This window comes from Benincasa hispida, chromosome 9 (genome assembly GCF_027475165.1).
Source record: "Benincasa hispida cultivar pf3 chromosome 9, pf3_genome.v1.1, whole genome shotgun sequence".
Classification (NCBI taxonomy): Eukaryota; Viridiplantae; Streptophyta; class Magnoliopsida; order Cucurbitales; family Cucurbitaceae; genus Benincasa; species Benincasa hispida.
The window spans coordinates 48596604-48604708 of NC_143486.1; the positions used below are offsets into that span (position 1 = coordinate 48596604).

The 8105-nt window shown below is 29.9% G+C and overlaps 1 pseudogene across 1 annotated transcript; it reads right to left on the bottom strand.

The window, feature by feature from the left end:
- Positions 1 to 1055: 1055 nt before the first annotated feature.
- On the bottom strand, positions 1056 to 6141 carry LOC120085473 (putative long-chain-alcohol O-fatty-acyltransferase 1 pseudogene; annotated as a pseudogene). Its single transcript, XR_016531864.1, has 2 exons — positions 5985 to 6141; positions 1056 to 2538 (listed from the first exon to the last, which is right to left on the bottom strand). The product of XR_016531864.1 is annotated as a putative long-chain-alcohol O-fatty-acyltransferase 1 pseudogene (transcript).
- Positions 6142 to 8105: the final 1964 nt, after the last annotated feature.

Here is an 8105-nt window from a genome sequence, read left to right on the forward strand (position 1 = left end):
CATGTATTTCTTTTCTTTTTTTTAACCTTTGAATTAATAAGATGTCTTTTAATTTCTTCATCAAATATTATACATTTTAAGCATCATGCGTATTGTTACATTATTCTATATCTTAAACTTGAAATAATTGCAGCAATTTTTACCTTGTAACGAGAACATTATTGTATTAGAAAAAAATTTAAAAAGAAAGTGCAAATCGTAAGACTCATATAAGTTTAAGCTTTAATTTGATGGTATCGAAAATAAATCTTAAGGTGAACATTGATGCCCTTGCAAGTTCATGCCATAGAAATTGATTTTTGGGTCTCTTTTGATTATAATTTCCTTTTTCGTTTTTTACTTTTGAAATTTATATTTGTTATATCCAAAATTACACTTGAATTCTAAATCAAAGTCTGATAAGAAAACAAGTCATTGAAAATTAATTTTTTTTTTCCTAAGTTTTTAAAACTTGGACTTGATTTTAAAATATAAATAGAAACTTTATAACAAAACATAAAAAGTTAAAGGGTAGAACTAATATTTTTATAAGTTTAAATTTCAAAAATAGAAAATAAAAAATAAAAAACTAAATGGATTAGTGTAGAGTGTGTTCAGAATATATTTCTAAGTGTTTAATTTAAACAAACAAGTCATTTTGGAACAAATTTGATTGTTTGACAACTACTCAAAATATTTTTTAAAACACATTTAAAGTGTATTTAAATAAAAATGAGTTTTTTGAAAAATATTTTTTTTTCTAGTCAATCCAAAAAAGTCTTATATATCTACATGATCTTGTGCTTTCTTATATTTCCAAAACTAGCAATACTTTTCAATTTTTTTTCCTTTTTGCTGCCAACTACTAAAGTCGGGTTGGATAACCATTTTTATTTTAATTTTTGAAAAATAAGCTTATAAATATTATTTTCATTTGTAAGTTTCTAGGGTTTGCTATCAGGCGCACCTTTATACTAATGCTCTTTATACTAATGCTTCCAAAAACTAAGTCAAGTTTTTCACCTATAAATATTATTTTCATCCATGAGTTTCTAAGATTGACATAAACCTTTGACTTTTAGAAAAGAAAATCATGTCAATTATCATTGAATAGAGCTCATTTTCACTAGAAAAAAGGGAAAAAAAAAGTAACTTAAACCTTGAGAATAAAAATAATACATAATGCGTCATGCTAGGTAGAAGGAATAATTGCTTGTAATGTGGCAATCCCTCAAGACCTCAACATTAGAGGAAAAAGCAACCAATAAGTGGTGGTTACCATAAACACCGTCGTTAATGGTCCAGAAACTGCCCAATGCAACGGCCACCTTTTCCCATACGCCCTCTTCAATTCAATCTCCACGGCCAAACACACTCCATGCATCACAAAGAACCACGTGGCTTCCCATGTCGGACTCGCTCTGACAATGTAGTAATACAAAAGCTCATGCATAAGCCCCGATACAACAAACACGGCCATGACCGCCACCCACCGTGGCATCCCTACTTTGTAACGAACTGGTTTGTAGATTGTGTTGTGCAAAGTTTCAGATACTAATAGATTCCACCTCCGACCCCATAAATTTTGAAGCGATGTCGATAGATATGGCTCGTTAAATGCTTGTCTGACCTCGACACCGAAAGTTGATCGAACAAAAACATTGGATAGACTCATAATTACGTCTAAGTAGAAATATATTGTAACACAATTGATCCAGAACTTTACATTATTGGGACAAACAAGGACAATATAGCTGTTTCCTAAGATCAATATGGCAAGTATCACCACTTTGCTTGGCAAGTTTAGAGGCAACTTTGGAGGTGGTTCTTGGTCAGGTGGGGTTGTTTTGTTATGCTTGACTCTAGTTGGAAAGAAAGCAATAGAAGCAAAAAGAGGGAATGACAATGGTGGGTCCGAAGCTAGAGGACCCAAATCGAATGAGAAAAGAAGGAGCTTGAAGGTCGTAAGCCAGGTGACGAATAAGGCGATGTTGCTCGTGAAGAGGATGGAGGAGAAGTAGAGAGGGAGGACGGTGAAGAGAGAGAAGACGGGGAGCAGAGAGAGGAGCCTAAGTTTGCCTTTGGAAAACTTTGAAGCTATGAAATAGCAATACAAAGAGGACATAATGAATATGGGCAACATCTTGATGAATCTTATGATTTCGCCACCCATATTGGAGGGTTTGCCTTTGCTTTGTTTTGGAGCACAAATATATATGTATATATATATATTTTGGCTTTTTTTATGTATAGTTCAACTTTTTATCTCTATTTTAGAGTGAGTTTGAAATAATTTTGTAACGCCTCATCCCAGATTTTTCTACTAAGTCATTCAGCACACAAGCTCTGATGATAAAAGACCCCAAATGCGCGATGGAGCGTCTACCGCCAAATAATCCTCCTTAAACTTGAAACTTGATTTAAATCATATACGTCGCTTATACAGTGCAATTATTTACAACCTTACCATAAACTCAATGTTTGATTACATGTCGCAATAAATAGATGATATGAGTGGCAATTTCTAATAAATAATTCTTGTTGAAGCTCAAGAGCAACCTGGTGAGAAAATAATAATAAAAGAATGAGCTTAAAAGCCTAATGAATGATTGAACGTTCATAGAAAAATAATTTAAATAAATTAACATCAATCTAAATAAAAATTCACGTTTTGTCATTCGATGAAAATTACCAGCAATTTAAAAACTTGAGAAAATTAAAGAAATTCATAAACATTTTCTTGCAAGCTTGGACATAAACCTATATACCTAAACATGCTTATACTATATATGGAGGAAGTCAACATATATAGCAAAGAAAATATGGTCATACTATACATTAAGTAATCTCAAGATGTATAACAAAGCAAACATGGTCATATACGTGCATGGCAAATCACTTCGACATACAATCCAAAGCTTATATATGTGTCAAAGTGGGTCCTGAAGACCTCTTATATACCATGTCTACACTAAAAGAATACTTTCATATCAATGTAGTGGGAAATCATCATGGGTACGTTGATCTAATGGTTTGAAAACCACATTAACTCGACACACAGAACTCATCACTTTTGAAAATCTCGCTTTCACATAATTCATAAATCGTTCTAAAATTAAGATCTTTCTTTTTGAACAACATTTCATAACTTCGAAATTTCACATGATGACGCTTTCTCTAAAACATTTCGAAACAATAAATTTTGCTAATTAAAAAAAATTGATAAATACTTTCGAATATCACAAGGCACACATCTTTTAAAACACTCATCTTAAAAAGTGGCTAATGGGAAGAAGTTTAGAGTTAGTATCTATTTGGTCCGTAGAGTTTGAAAATATGTATTTTGGTCTCCGAAGTTTAAAGAGTAGTTCTACATGGTCTCGCCCCTCCTTTTTCCTCTTCTTTTTTCTCCCATCTTCTTTCTCATCTTTTTCAATGGCTATCGTCTTTCTCTCTTCCCCTTCTCTCTTATTTTCTGTTTTTCTATGTTTCTCTCTTATTATCATTAGAGCACAAACCATGGCCACCAACATGAAGCTGCTTCCGATCCTTAATCTGCTCGTCAACTGAAGCATATGGTGATGGACTAGCGGTGTGGAGGCGACGGGGAAGACATTGTTGAATTTTTTTTTTTTTTTTTAAGGAAATGTAAGAAGAAAGCTTCATCGATTTTTAATGCCTTTATGAAAAAAGAAGCGTAATTTTACTTTAACTTGCGACGTCAAATTTCTCTTCGTCAATCAAATTAATTTGGGGATCATTTAAAATTATTTTTCAAACTTCAGAGACTAAAAGATATATTTTCAAATTTGGAGGACTAAACGGATACAACTCGAAATCTCTAATGTACTTTTGTGCTACTATTTATTTAAAGGCTATGTCATAAGTGATTAAAATAGTAAGATATGGATAGAGGTATTTATGGGTTGGGTTGAAAGACTTTTTAGACCCAACCCAATTGTTCGAGTTATAAATTTTTTCAACCCAAATAACTTTATTAAAAAATGAACCCAACCATGAAATATTTGGGTTGGGTTGGTTCGGGTTAATCGAGCCATTTATTTAAAATTTTGTTATAAAAAGAAGTAAAATATAAACATGTAAAAATCTAATTTAATTTTTCATATATTGAATTAAGATTAATAACTCAATTTCAATTTGTATGGTGAAAAATTTTCTTTTAAAGTGTAGAAAAACTACTTTTAAGAGTTGTTGAAGAAGAAATTATTCAAAAAAAATATTGGAATTAAATAAAATTAAAATTAATGTATGTATAAATAATTGTATTATAAGTAATAAAAAAATATATTTTAAAGTTAATAATAAATTCGGTTGATTCAAGTTGGTTTGGGTTATATTAGGTGAACCCATGAACCAACCCAATCCATAAAATTTTCATTTATTTGAACTCAACCCAATTCAAATGAGTTGATAACCTAACCCAAACCGCATGGATTGAGTTGAATTTATCGATTTTTTTGGATTATCGGATTTTTTGAATAACCCTAGATATAGATATGTGAGCATTTATGACGTGGGCACGTGGACATTTGTATTACCTACTAAAGAAACCAACGGCAGGTCAAACATTTATGACGATTATAGATTGTGAGCATGTGGTTTGCGGTCACTTTCAATTAAACATAAATTGGGAAGGTTAGATCACATGCATGCAAATTAAAAAAATATATATATATATATATTTTTTTTTTTTTTATTTTCATCTATTTTGTTATTTTTCAAAAATTTGTATTGTACTACAATTTAGTTAATATGTGGTGTAGTTTCAAATTTTTATAGTACAATTGAGATTAGGAAAATTCAAAATTAGGATTTACGTTTGAAGATGCAAATTTTTAACTTTTAAACCCAAATATAAATAACATGTTGAAAACGTTATCTTTTAATTTCATTAAAAAATAAAATCTATATTTTTTTCAAATTAGAGTTTAGGTTTGAACGTGTTAATTTTTTTTCAAAACGATAAAAGCTCACATGTTAAAGATGCAATCTACCCAAACTTAAACCCTAATTATTTGAAAAAAAAATAAGTAGACTCCTATTAGTGATAAACTCTATCACTGATAGACCTAAGAACTTGATCTAAATTTTGCTATATCAGCAAATTCTTTTACATTGTCCTATGTTAATACTTTAAACCTAAAAGTAACTGTCGCTTTTTAATTACATATATAGTTTAACACGTGCAATGCACATTTATGTATTATAGTAATTATAAAATCATGAAATCTCATACTTCTTTGAAAAGCAATTAAAATCATGTTAATTCAACAGAATCTTTTAGCAGTAAGCATTGGTTGATATCAAATTAACATAAAATGTCTCAAACATTTTGAAGTAATAGTTTAAAGTCTAGAATCACCTCAAAATCATAGCACTCAGCTTTAAAATTATACATAAATAACATTTTTTCATGAATATTCACAAAACTAGTCATGTAATAACAATATTTTATATAAAATAAACCATTCATAGTATTGTTAAGGTAAAAACTTAGGTCATAAGCTATTTGAATCTTTGATTGGTTTGAAATACCAATAAAAACATGTAATTATTACCTTATTTTATCAATCACTAACCTAACTAACATAAGACTTGAGATTAACAATCCCAATATTTCCTTTATTAACCAACACTTCCCATTCTACTTGATTTTTCCTAATAATTCCCTAAAAGATCTACAACATAACTTTCAACCTTCCAAATTCACACCCTATTCGATAATCATTTAGTTTTAAAAAAATTAAAATTATTTTCTCTCAATTTCTTACTATATTTTTCATACTTTTTAAGTAAGAGAGTCGAATTCTTAACCAATTTTTTTAAAAAAATTTCTTTAGTTTTTAGAATTTGACTTGATTCTTTAAAATATTGATAAAAAATATATATCAAACCAAAAAATTTAGTGGTGATAATTTTCAAAGACTAAAAACTAAATAGTTTTTAAATGGAATCACGATTTATGGAAAGGGATGAGAACTTACCAGACTTTTTAACTTTGATTGAGTGGCTTCTCAATCCAGTTTCAGCTGCAAATTCTCTTCCACAATTCTTTCTATAACCTTTTTCTTTCCCCTTCACTTCCCTCTTTTTATTCTCATTTATAAACAACTAATGGTGGCTTCTGGAAGAATCGCCCACTTCCTTTCATTTATTTCTTCCCAAAATTATCTTCAACACTTCTAAATTTTTCTTTATTTTCTTTATAACTTTTTTTTTTCAATTTAAGAGTAAAAAGACAATCTTATCCTTGTAATTTTGAAATTTCCCTTTTGCCCTTGATTTTCTTTCCCTTAATGACACAGAGAAAACACCAATAAGTCCTAACAACTTTCTTTAAGAGAACCAGTATTTGTACCTTAAGTTCTTTGATTACAAACATTTTAGTAAAAAAATGTATAAGCAAATAATTTTGATATTTAATAACCATTTTGACAAATATATATATATATGTATGTATATATATTGAGTTAATTATTAGTTCTTTATTACGTGTATCATGATATTTTCAATTTTTTTTTTCATATAAATGGTGTTTTTATTTTATTTTATACTAAAGTTGCTTGTTTCTTTTAAACAATTATGTAATTGATATTTATGAAATTTCATACTTACAAAATAATAAATTATATAAAAAGTGAAATCTGATTTTTCTAACAATACTATTTTACAATTCATAAAAAAATTTAGAGTGATGGACTATGGTTGGAAACGGCAAGATCCTCAGAACGACGAACAATAAACTGTCAAGGTACGGTGGTCAAGCGAAGAGTAAAACCTGCAAAATAAAAACTCGTTATAGGCTGAGTCGCAGAGCACGCTCTCTTTAAAACGTTTCGCAGCTTTGCCCAAGTGTGCAAGCAGGTTTGAAATTTGCCACGTCGTCCCAAGATAAAACAGCCAAAAGAACTCGATCGGAAATGCACCGTTACCGATCGGAACACACACTCTTTCTAAACTCACTGCTCGAAAAGCTAAGATGGAGGAGGAGAGGGAGAGGAAAAGAAGTGATAAGTGAAGAAATAATTTGTGTGTCTCGAACGGCTGAAGGTCAGGCCTTTTATAGGCTTTCAGCGATGAACTGTAGGGAGCAAGAAGGGCTCTCCGTCACAGAATGTGCGCGGACGGAACGGGATGGGCGGATGAAACGGAACAGACCGTTTCCTCTTTTTTTCGGTTAAAATAATAAAATAATAAAAGAATATTTTTATTAAAATTAATCATCACACATGTGTCGCGCCGTGCCTAACCGGACGATGGTGCGTGTGTGTCCCGTCCACCAAATCCATTGGTCTATCCCCTCACTCCCTTCAAAACATGGGTACCCTTAGGGCCCAAATCCAAAATTCAAGATTGAAGTAGAAAGAGACTTCCAACATCAAATTTTTCAATGTGGGATTCTCTAACCAAAAAGGTAGATTGGAGAAGAAAATTGAGAAAGGAAGATAACTCAAATAACAGTAAGCACAAGCTTTTGTAACAAAAATAAACAACAGAGTTCCTTATAAAGTATGGATTTTCCAAATAATTAAAAATTCAAAACAGTTTGATTTTTATTCTATAATTAAAGAAAAATTTAAAAAAAGTACAGATCATGAGGTTGGGTATTTGGGTTACCGAGTTTTCGAACTCAACAATTACTCATGAATTTGCTTGTTGGAGCACTCCATGGGACCTCTATCAAGTTTTCCAATAATGTCCAAAAGATGATTGAAATGACACTTTTTTTTATTAATTTTTTAATTATTAAGATAATATTAAATTTTCATCGATATATCAATATTTTCAGTGATATTTCTACATTTTAATGGGTTTAGTATTGATATGAGGGATGAATCGATATTTTCACTATATCGTAGAAAAATCAATTAGACATAATAATTAAGCAACAAAATATCACTGCTGTAAATATAATATAAATAATAGACATATTAATTTATTTAATAATAATAGAATTTATATTTATTAATTTAAATTTATTTTCTGAGTTTTTCATTTTTATAACGTTTTTAAAAATATACTTCGAAATCGAAATTTTATTGATATTTTTATTGAAATTTCCATAAAATTAATATTTACATCGACATTGACATTTTAAATATTGA